A 12,111-nucleotide genomic window follows, 5' to 3' on the forward strand; every position below is an offset into this window, starting at 1 on the left:
GGAGGTCAAGGAGTATGAGGCCTAGAAGGCAATCAAAATCACTTTTTAGTCTTAGAAGATGAAATTTACTTACCTTTGGAGTGAAAAGCAATCAGTTTAAGTTTAATTATAAGAAATTGGAAACTTTCTTAAAATGCTTTACTTCTTATAATTCTTTTAATTGAATTAGTAGTAAAATTTGGAGCCTGAACTTATCCTTTGACTTTTCTTCCCATTTATAATTCATATGTTTTGCTAATTGAAAATTCTAATATTGAGTAATAGGTGACATTTGTCAGCTCAGAGATCCTGTTGCAAACCTCGAATGTGTTATGTATCTGTGGTTCTTCTCAGCAGAACTTAAATGCAATAGACATGTTGCCATGAAGTGAAAAATGTGCTAATGCTCACCTGGAAAAGCTGTCTTTTAATGCAGTACATTCTCTTGTTCATACTGATTCTTCTCATTTTTATTGCATACTTTATATCTCATCTCTTCATATTTAAAAAAATTGTCACCTGGTTTGACTATCACTTGAGAAGAACAAACTAGGAACTTTTGTGACTAACTTGTTTAATTGCTATGAGGGCTATATATTTAAGTAAAACAGTCTATATGGACCTCATTTAATGCTATGTCAGTAGTCTAAGTTTCTTTTGTTGAAATTTTAATCAGGACAAGTTTATTTACATATATTTCCTATAATTCTGCCAGTCTTATCTCTAAGCTTTACATGTAATAGAACAAGTATTGCCTTTGAAAATGTAAAGACATCCACCCTTTTGCTCTGGTGTCCAGCAACCTCTGTGATACTCTTGATTTTGAAGTGTATCTCCTTCATTTCCTTGCAGAAATACTCAGCAATAAGGCTTGAACAGGGCTTTGTGTGTGACAAGTCTGCCTGTGGCTCTCCTGTTTCACTTCTGCACATCACCTGCAGGTCACACTCTGTGAAAGTAGTGTTATCTGAGACTCCTACATAAGAACTGTGCCTGTTATTTTTTGTTGGGTGCTGTGGGATTTATAACACCCATTTTCTCATAGCTTTAGTGTTCTTGCTTGTGATATTGGAGTGACAGTGGCCATGTCAAAGAACTGCTGGTAAAATAAGAGATAGAATGCATGTGCAGGCCACTGCTTGCCTCCTGGCACAGGGTGAGCACTCCAGAAATGTGCCCCGTTCAAGATTACTGAGCACAGCACTGGGGCTCTTCCCAGGGCTTGTCAGCCAGGTTCGTAATCTACTCTGCAGCACTTTCTAGCCACACCCAGCCATATCCCATTGTGAAATGCCCACCCTTGCATCTAGGTGGTGTGGTGTGGTGCTTGCTCCTTGCTCTTCTATCAAACATCTTCCAGTATTGGTGCAGGCTATACTACTCCAGGGTATATTCTCCGTCCTTACCACCCCAGGCAAAATGCGGTCCTCCTTGCCCTTAATCCCCAGGCTTCCTGTGTGTCAGTGCTACAGGAATTGTCCTAGTAAATTTTAGTCCTTTCTTGGGTTGTGGCTCCTTTGTTCACATTATGATAACCACATACATTTTAAACTATTCAAATTAATTATTTTTAAAAAACTTCTAAGCACCAGATATTTTATACATGTAGGCATGCATGACATGACACCAAGTTAAACAATTATGAATATTTTAAAGAATTACAGTTTTTCACACAGCGTGATGTTCTTCCAGCCCATTTTTCTTTCTCCTTTTCAGAGCTTAGCCGACATTAGAGCTGCTCCTTCTCATCCATGTTTTGTATATTCTATCTAGCACATATTCTCATTACTGAGATTCTACACAATGAAATATCATTTGGCTATGTTTAAATGTATACAAATATTTCTGTTCTTGGAGTGGTCACTCTCAAATATTTAGCACACATAATTGACTTTACAGAGTCTAACATTAACCAACATATCCTGAAATGAACCTACATCCTTTTCTTGGTGCCTTACATCTGTAATCCCAGTGACTGAGAAGGCTGAGCTAGGTTCAGAGCCAACATGAACAGCATAGTGAGGCCATATCACAAAATAAAAATTATAATGTAACAATAAGTCACAAAGGGGACTCATCTGTTATCTCTTTCACATGGTAGACTTTTCTTTTGTTTTTGTACCAGGGATTCAACACGCTGGAGCCTATCCACAGAGCTTGTACCCAGACCAAGCAGGCTGCAGTATCCATCGCAGGTCCACAGGGGTCGCAGCCAGCGCCGGAGACCGGGAAATTGCAGGCGGGCGGGCCTGGTGAGTTTGAAAATAGCCTTGCACGAGGGCGCGTGTTCAGCGCTAAGCCGCCTCTCTCTGATAATCCTCCTCAGGTGGGAGTGGAGGCCCCACCTGGAGGCAGGAGTGTGGGCAAGCGATCTTTCTTTCCAGCCTAAGGTGAGAGCAGCTACCAGTGCAGGTGGCATGGGTTGAGCTAAGCATTTTCCCCAACTTCTCTAGGCCGTTTCTGAGGCCCAGGCTGCTGAACCTCAACCCGTGTCACTGCCTGGCTGAGATCTTTCCCACCAAGTGGCAGCTGCTGGGGCCCTGCCCATGTGGGCACCCAGGACCCCAGCTCCTGGTGTTCCAGCTGTACCTGTTCCAGGTCACGTTATGAGGGAATGGGCAGGGGCATGGACACAGGTACTGCAGGGGCCGGTTGGGCACAGGCTTGGAGTGCCTCCTTGGTGGGCTTAGGTGTGCACAGACCAGGTCCCTACCTGGGTAGCTTAGGGAGGGTGCAGGCTGGGCGGACTCTGAGTTCAGCTTGTGGGCAGAGAACCGGCATCTTGAACTTTATGAGCATGAATTTCTGGGTCACTGACTTTGTCCCAAACCACTGTATGCTTTTGGTAATTGTCAAAGCAGCACTTTGGTAAGTACGAAGAATTTCATAAAATAAATAAAAAGTACTGCCGTTCAATGTGAAATTGATAAACTCTTCTATTAAAGGTGAAAAGAAATGAAAACTGTAAGCCATGGATGTTATATTCTCAGAGTAAAACACATATGAGCCATATCATTATGTAGAAATTGTAAACGTGCTCTAAATTTAATGCCAAATATTTTGCTTGAAGAGAATGTTGGAATTCCTATGTGGATTGTTATTGTTGGATGTTGCATAATATCACTGACATACAATGTTCAGGCCAATTAATCTCATGTGTAAGTACATGCTAATATTTATGGTTCTGTTGAAGCCAGGCTGTGCAGGATGAATCAGAACTTGGCCATCTGTGTGGTATGTAAGGGGGAAGGATGCTCGGTGAAGCTCTTCTCCACGGAAATCTCAAACTAAAAAATATTTTTCTTACTAGTTCCTACTTTATGATCCATGCCATGAACTCAAATAGAGGCATTCAGATGGTTATGATAGATTGTCAGCTATGTTTGCAGCAAGGAAGATTGCCATTCTGTTCTAATATGTTAATAAAATAGATCTACTGCTACTGTGTTCATATAGAAAACACTGGTAGCTTATGTATTTTTGGTGATGAAGATAAACATAACAAAAATAATCAAAATGAAGTAACTAGTTAAATGACTTTCCATCATGCTAGGGGACAGGCAACAACTTGGGAAGCATGAGGAAGATGGGATTCTGTCTCCTGGGAATAGGTGACATTCAGTGCCCCTGAATGAGCATCAAGAAGGGAAAATTCATCAAGGTTACCTCCTTAACTTAGCCAGATTTGTGAACTAAGTTTCAGTGTCAAATTAATAATAAAAAAGTGGGTGAAGTACTGATTGCCTGTAATCCCAGACTCTCTAGAGACTGAGACAAGTTCAAGGCCAACCCCAGCAACTTAGTGTGATCCTGTCTCAACATAAAATAAATGGGAATGTGGTTCAAACAAACAAAAAACAACAAAATAAATAATACAATGGGCTAGACATGAGGAATACCTCATTCAGTCCCCTAGGCACTGAAAGGGATAAAAGTTAAAATCAACCAAAACAGTTTGTAGCTTTCATGATAGTAGGAAATTGGAGAGAATGATTTTTTTGTCAGCAGGGAGGTATGATTTTGAGGACCCTGCATTAGAAATCGCTTGCTATAAATCATTATTCTAAGAGAAGAGGAGGGATAACGAATCCAAATCAAATAAGGTGATCTGGAAAAGATGCTCCTAATATTGAAAAAGGACAACATAGCACAGTGTGATGATATATAGATACAAGGCAATTCTGGCAAATAAAACAATGTGAATAAAAGGCACAAAAGCATAAAAGAAGACAAATAGTGACAAAATTATAGGCAGTTGATTGTTGCAGTACAGAGATTAAGATAGGCAGTGTTAAAAGATGAAACTGGAAGGCACTGAGAATTATGCACAAAGAATTAACTTTTTGGCCATTAGGAAATTCCTGGTATTGCCAGAAGACAAAAATTAAAGACAAACTGATGGGATTATGAATGAACCCTCTTCATGAATACAGTTGGTTCTATGACTTATGTGTGTGTGTGTGTGTGTGTGTGTGTGTGTGTGTGTGTGTATAATCTAAATGTACAACTTTCCATAAAATAAGAGTAGAAAAATGTCTAGTATCATTTAAAAAAAAAGACAGTTTCATGGAGAAACCTACCAAGTATTTAAGAAACAGATAATTCCAGTAATTTTTTAAGTTTTTAAAGAGTATTTAAAAAAAGAAAGAAAACACCCATTTTTTTTCAAAACAGATATTTCAGTGATTATAAATCCTGCCAGGATTGCATTGTAAAAATCATATCAGACACTATTGTTACATAGTGTGTATGGTAGGTGTACGAAAATGATTTTTGAATGAGTTAAAATATCAACTTCAAGAAGGCTGAAATGAGATAACATAGTTGACTTCAAGCATTTGAAGGGTTTCCACATGGAAGACACTTGTTCTCTTTACTTCATTAGGTAGTATTAGGATCATTAATGTCTGGAGTTGTTCAGATTTAAACAACTACCTCATGAAGCACTGACCTTTCCTTGTTTCTTTTTGTAGCACTAGGGATGGAACCCAGGACCTTAAGCATGCTAGGCAAGTAATCTATTACAGAGCTCTATGCCCATCCCCTTCTTGCTCTATAATAATGTAAAGCAGAACATGAACATATTGTAGGACACTATAAAAATATTGTGGAATTGAGTTTTCAAATGGTTTTTAGGCTATAATCCTTACAGGATTTTATTATGGCTTGATCTCCATTGTCCTTCAAAAGTGTCATATCCTGAAGGCTTGGTCCCAGCTGATGGCACTACTTCCAGGAGGTGGACCCTGTAGGAGGAGGGCCTAGTTGAAGGAAGTGAAGTAATAGGGTTTGTGTCCTTGAAGGTTATACTTGGACCCAACTCCAACCCTTCCCTTTCTCTCTCTTTCTTGGCAGTCATGAAATGAGCAATTTGGTTCTACTACATTCTCTTTGCCATGATATTCTGTCTTGCCACAAGCCCCAAGCAACAGATCCCAGCCACCATGGGCTGAAACAAAGCAGAAACAAATCTTTCCTCCTTTTAAGATGATTTTTTTCTCAAAAAATCTGATTAATATAGATTCTAAAGGGTCACTTCAGAACTAGGAGAGGGGTGAAGGCAAAGGAAGAGAAAAGCTAATCAAATAAATTTTTAATCCCCTATTTTTCCTCTGTAATAATAGTTTTGACATTCTGGGATTTCTGCTACAATATATAATCAATAAAGAGTCTTTTAGGGCTGGGTATGTGGCTCAAGCAGTTGCGCACTGGCCTGGCATGCACGGGGCACTGGGTTCGATCCTCAGCACCACATACAAATAAAATAAAAATGTTGTGTCCACCGTAAACTAAAAAATAAATATTAAAAATTTCTCTGTCTCTCTTTCTCTCTCTCTCTCTCTCTCTCTCTCTCTCTTAAAAATTTTTTAAAAAGAGTCTTTTACATTCCATTGATGAGGACATACATAGCATGTGTGTTTGCTCTCTCTCATGCTCTCTCCTTCACTTCACTCACTCTCTCCCTGTGCACACACACATTCACACATTGCTTGCTTCAATCTTGGGCAATAACAGCTGTGTCTCTGTTCCACATCTCCCATGGTGGTGAAGGGTGAGACTGCAGGGTGGCCCGCCTGTCCCAGAAATACTGTGAGACTCCAGGGCCAGAGGGCAGAGGCAGAAGCAACAGGGCTGGATCAGAGTCCCTGAGTCTTCCCATTGTCCAAGTCTACTCTGGCCTGGAGGATACTGGAGGTTCCCAGCTGCCAGGTGCAAGGGATGTGTCAGAATTGATTTGGGGGAAACTGGAGGGGCCTAGAAGGACATTGCTCAGCCCCAGGAGGAGGTTTCTCTTATTCTGTGCCCTTGCCCTTGTCTGGGACCATTCTCATTGGACTGCACCAGGGCCACAGTGTGCATGCCCTGGCAGGAAAGGGAGGTCAGGCCAGAAAAGCATCCCAGGTGTGAGGGAGTGGCACATGGGTTAAAATCCTAGTGCAGGCTATCAAAGGCTCAGGGTTCTTCATTTCTTTGAGCTCTAGGATTTAATTCTGTCCCTGCCAAGTACCCAGGCTATGCCAGTAGGGCAGAGAATTGCCACAGCCACCTCCAACAGAGCATTCTTGGGTTTCCATGCCTGTGGGGCTCCTCTACTTCCCGTGACTATGAGAGCAGATGAGATTTGGGGGAGAAATAATACCTTAAACTAAGTCAAACTGCAAATGTGTTTCATTTTAAGGAAATGGGAAGGAAGAAGCAGGGCTGCTACTAGGGGCCTCTGCACTGGAGCCATGTGAAAGAGCAGCGGCAGCATCCATCTGGGTTCACAAGTGCAGGGTGAGGGTCTGTGCAGAAACTTTTTGTCCTAGGGGAGGTGGCAGGAGTATCTTCAGTACAGCTTGGGGCTGGCTGGATAAACTGAGGCCAGTCCGGGAGGCCAGAAGCCCATCTTCTAGCATCACCCTCCACAGCCTTGCTAGGCAGATATCCTTTTGGAATCCTTGAATCTGTCTTAGGACAGGACATCTGATGATGAGGGTTTGTTTGTCCTGATTCCATGTTGCCCCCTGTGAGTGGCCTCATGTGCCTGAATGTCAGCTTCCAAACACTGAAGGTCACTGGGCTGTGGGGACTTCCTGGCTGCTGGGCTGGTGATGTGGTTGTAGAGCAGAGGGTATATCACTACCCTGGGATGCTCAGGCCTTCTATCTGCACATGGAGCCTGGGTTGGACCACCAGGATGGGATCCTACAACCACCTCCATCCCCTACCTCCCACAGAGGGAGCTGCCAGGCCTCTCATAGTCTCCCTGGTTGGGATTCAGGTGTGGGCCACCTGTTAAATTTTGAGGCTGTGGAGGTAAGCAGCAGGTGTCCTCCATAGTTAGGGACTCTGTTCCATGCTTTCCTAAGGAGGGCCTGATTCAGCTGCATGTCCTCTGTGGGCTCCTGGGCCCTCTTTGGGGGTGGAGGTTATGCAACAGTAAAAGCCAGTTTCTCAAGTGGAGAAGAACCAAGATGAGGTTTTGCATTTCTGCTAAAGAGGAGAAGCTGATTGCTTCTCCTGGACAGTTGCAGGTGACAGGTCATTAAGTAATATGTATTCCCCTACATATTTGGGGATAGGCCCTTTGTCCCTAAGGTAATGCTGAGGTGGGTGAAGCTGTCCTAGTGCAGCAGACACAATCAGGATAACCAATACATCTTATGTTGGACACTATTGGGTGGAGGATCCATAATTCCAACCTTGGAATGTTCCTGCTTTGGTTTCTGAAACAGTTGGCAAGGCCACCTGGCACACACTGAATCTTGTCCTGGATCCTGCAGAAGTTGCTATGTGTAACATGGAGTCACTTTGAGTAACCCATGGTAGCCTGAATTTCAGCTAGTCACCACCTGTGGCAAGTGACAGAACTGCCCCCTACATAGAGGGGACAAATCAGGTCTGGTGTCCCTGTCTATCACTCCCCACAGCATGCAGTGAGGTTTGAGTGGGTACCACATCCTGGAAGGACTTCAGGGCTATCAAGGTACACAAGGACACTCAAGGATAGCTCCTGGCAGCTCTCACAGAATCTGAGGAAAGTCACTCTAGATCTGAGGCTACCTTTGACCGAACACTTGCTGGCTATGAGAAGCTGATCATGGGGCTTGCTGGCCTAAGGTTGGGTTAGCAGGTAGAAGCTGGCAGATCATCATCCCTCCAGAAAGGCAGTAGGCAGTGACCTCTGTGCTTTGGGTCTAGGCACACTTTGTTCCTGAAGCAGTTGAATAAAGAAAGAAATGGAAAACTATGCAAAGGCCAGGGCCTGAGGCAGCTGGTTGGTTGCCCAAAGCTGATGTGGCACAGACAGCCCCCAGCCTGTGGTTTTGGAGTGCATTTGGACTATGGGGCATCGCACACATGCTGGCCAAGCTAAAAGTGGCCTATTGGTTTAAGTGAAGTTGCTAATGATCTAGGTTTGCACATGAGGTTTCCAGAAAGGTTATAAGTGCTAAGTCATGTTTAAAATGCAAATTGTGTTGAGAATTTTAAATACTCTCATCCAAACACTGAAGTGGCATGCTTATAATTCAGCATTCCAGGGGTAGACCAACCTGCCATTCGTGGGGGAATCATGATTCCCTGTAGAGAAGGAGCAGGCCTCCAGCACTGCTGTGGCCAGGCTCAGCAGCCTGATGTTTCTTTGGCCCTGTACCATGTTGATTTCACACTCTGGGCACAGCCATGGTGATGGTGTCTGGAGAAGACAGACAATGAAGGATAGAAAACCAACATTGTGTCTGTCTTTGGACACTGTGTCATCGAGACTCTGGCTGTTTGTTTATGTGACACAGTTCTCGTGTGATTGATTTCTTTTCTCCTTTCTTTATGAGACACCTCAGAACTTGGGCAAAATTTCTGGGTCTTATTAGGACCCCAGAAAAGTGTTTTGACTGGAAGTTGAGGTTCCCTGATGAGTGATTTCTCTCTCCCATCTCTCTGGGTTGCTGTAGGTCCTTCTCACTCCCCCTACCATGGATCTGCATCTCTTTGACTACACAGAGCCAGGAAACTTTTCTGACATCAGCTGGCCATGCAACAGCAGTGACTGCATCCTGATCAACACAGTGCAGTGCCCCACCATGCCACACAAAAGCCTCTTGCTCTACACACTTTCCTTCATTTACATTTTCATCTTTGTGATTGGCATGATTGCCAATTCTTCGGTGGTCTGGGTGAACATTCAGGCCAAGACCACAGGCTATGACACCCACTGCTACATCTTGAACCTTGCCATCATGGACCTGTGGGTGGTCATCACCATCCCCATTTATGTGGTCAGCCTGGTGCAGGACAACCAGTGGCACATGGGCCTTAGGCGAGCTTACCTGCAAGGTCACGCACCTTATCTTCTCTGTCAACCTCTTTGGCAGCATCTTCTTCCTCACGTGCATAAGCATCGACCGCTACCTCTCCATCACCTACTTCACCAGCACCTCCAGCCGCAGGAAGAAGATGGCGCACCACATCGTGTGCATTCTGGTGTGGCTGCTGGCCTTGTGCATGTCTCTGCCCGACACCTTGGAGACCGTGGTGTCTGCTCCCAACAACGAGACCTCCTGCTGGTTGTTCAATCCTGAGCACAGCATCAAGGAGTGGCTGATTGGCATGGAGCTTGTCTCTGTTGTCTTGGACCTCATTGTCCCCTTCTCCATCATCACTGTCTTCTACTTCCTGCTCTCCAGGGCCATCTCAGCCTCTGGTGATCAGGAGAATCAGAGTATCCGGAAGATCATCTTTTCCTATGTGGTGATATTCCTTGTGTGCTGTCTCCCCTACCACGTGTCAGTGCTGCTGGACATCTTCTTCATCCTGCACTACCTCCCCTTCACCTGCCAGCTGGAGAACACGCTCTTCACAGCAGTACATGTCACATAGTGCCTGTCCCTGGTGCACTTCTGCATCAATCCTGTGCTCTACAGCTTCATCAACCACAAGTACAGATACAAGCTGATGAAGGCCTTCACCTTCCAGTATTATGCCCAAACAGGCCTCACCCAGCTCACCAACACCTCCAGAGTGTCAGAGACAGAGTACTTGGTGCTGGAGCAAAACTCCAAATGACCTGCTGTGCAGAGGCCACATCATGGAGCTTGTGAACATGGCTTATGGTCTTCATAAGAGAGCAAGGGAGCTTTGGGTTTGATGCCCAAGTGACATGAAGAGGAGAAGGTGTGACATTGTGCATCTTACTCTCTGTCCAGTGCTGTGTGTCAAAGTCAGCTTCAGGAAACACTTGACTGGACATCTATACAATAGAACCTTCTGCTCTTCCTGAAATTTTTATATGTTGAATTGTATTTAAGTCTTCATTTCCTCACTATTGGCATACTGCATAAAAAGTATTGGAAAGTTAAATGTATTTTAAATATTGCAAGGGAGGTATAATCCTGACATACTCAGATTGCTTTAGTTTTAAGATTAGTTTGACTTTAGTTTTACTAAGGGTGTCATTTTTAACTAATTTAAAGTTATGTATTTATATACATGTATATGCATATATATAACTGTATACCATTCTTCACTGAGATATGTTCTTTATAAAAGTTTTATAGATCTTTAATGGGTTGTATTTGCACAGGATATGGAACAAAAATGGCTTCGTAATGCTGTTTGGAACATTAATAGTTTTGCAGAGTTACATTTAAAACAAAAGAAGACTGTTACAGGCTACAAACCTGTGCATACAATGAACAGAGTTCTCTTAGTCTGTAAGTTGTTTCTTTAATAAAGAACATTGTTTCCTAAAAGTTCATTCCGGAAAGTGTGCCCAACATTGAGGTAGCATTCATGATGTTGCTATGTGGACACACCTGGCACACACAGTCAAGCTGAGCAAGAATAAAGAAAGAACTGCCAGAGAGCAAACTGGAGGGTTAGTGTGGGTGAGTGGCATGGAAGGCACAGCATTCAATGGGCTGAGCGTGTTTTAGAAGCTCTTCAGGTGGTGTTGGGGAGGGAAGTGGTGGGCAGTGAGATATCTGGAGGCAGAAATGCAGGAAATGTGAGCCTGGATTGGCCAGGGCTCCTCTGCTCCTAGCACCAGTGTGACATCCCCTCACGCAATCCCTGCTGAGAGTTGAAGGCAGTACTGCTTTCACATTCTTAGCAGACCTAAGAAAAAGCTGCACAGGAAATGCATATTTTCTACTTACCATAGACCAACTAATTACATTTGTTCCCTGTCATCTTCACCAGATATGTCCCAAGATCCCCTGAAACCTGGAAAGTATCTGACTCATTGTGTATATTTTATGTATTTACTATGCATTCTCCTAGACATACACATCTACCATACATTTTAATTTATAAAGTAGACACAGAGATCAACAATTATGAAAATTAGAATGACTATATAATTTTCTGTAATAAAAGTTATTTAAAACTTAGGAATTATGTACTTCTAGAGTATCCCATTTAGCATTTTTTTGGGCTGCAAGTAACTGAACTGCAGAAAGTGAGCCTGTAACTAAGGGAAGGCTATTGACTGTGCTTGAGGCAGTAACCAAACTCTGGGTTCTGCATTTCCACATGAACCTTCACTGGGAAGACTCCTTGGAGGAGCACTCTCAGAGTCACAGGAGCCACAGACTTCTACAGACCTGACTTTTAGGTGGGAGCTCAGGGAAGTGTCCTTTCCCGTCTTAGCACAGGTGAGACCATCCACAGGTGGGTCTTCTTGAGATCCAGGGGCTACTGACCTTTTGGAAAGTTCCTGAACATATGGGCTCACCCAGACTCACAGCCTAGGGGTCTATGGGGGTTACAGATAGCACCACTTGCAAAGGCTGCACAATCTGAGTTCTGAGGCCAGGCAGTGTGGCATGCTGACTCCAAATCACTTGACACATGTACGCAGGTGTATGCACACTGTCATGAATGCTGTAATAATAGAGGATCAATAAGTGAAAATGCAAGAGAAAGGAAAAATAACACAAGGAGCTCACAAACTTGGGGAGAATCATGACGTGATTAACACTTATTACCATTAAAATGTGGCCATGTTTGCCCTGAGGTTTCTACAGGTCAAGTTCAAACAAAACTCCCAACCAGTGAATTGAGGATGAGAATGGAGAACAGAAAAGCTGAACTTAAGTTCAGTGTTCAGGCTCCTCCCATTCATTGTGAACCCCTCCTAGCCCAGGAGTT

The 12,111-nt window shown here is 43.5% G+C and overlaps 1 pseudogene; it reads left to right on the top strand.

Annotated features, from left to right (window-relative positions):
• Positions 1-8,936: 8,936 nt before the first annotated feature.
• LOC143386458 (atypical chemokine receptor 3-like) lies at positions 8,937-10,026 on the top strand (annotated as a pseudogene).
• Positions 10,027-12,111: the final 2,085 nt, after the last annotated feature.

This window comes from Callospermophilus lateralis, unplaced genomic scaffold, assembly GCF_048772815.1.
Source record: "Callospermophilus lateralis isolate mCalLat2 unplaced genomic scaffold, mCalLat2.hap1 Scaffold_101, whole genome shotgun sequence".
NCBI classification, from domain to species: domain Eukaryota; kingdom Metazoa; phylum Chordata; class Mammalia; order Rodentia; family Sciuridae; genus Callospermophilus; species Callospermophilus lateralis.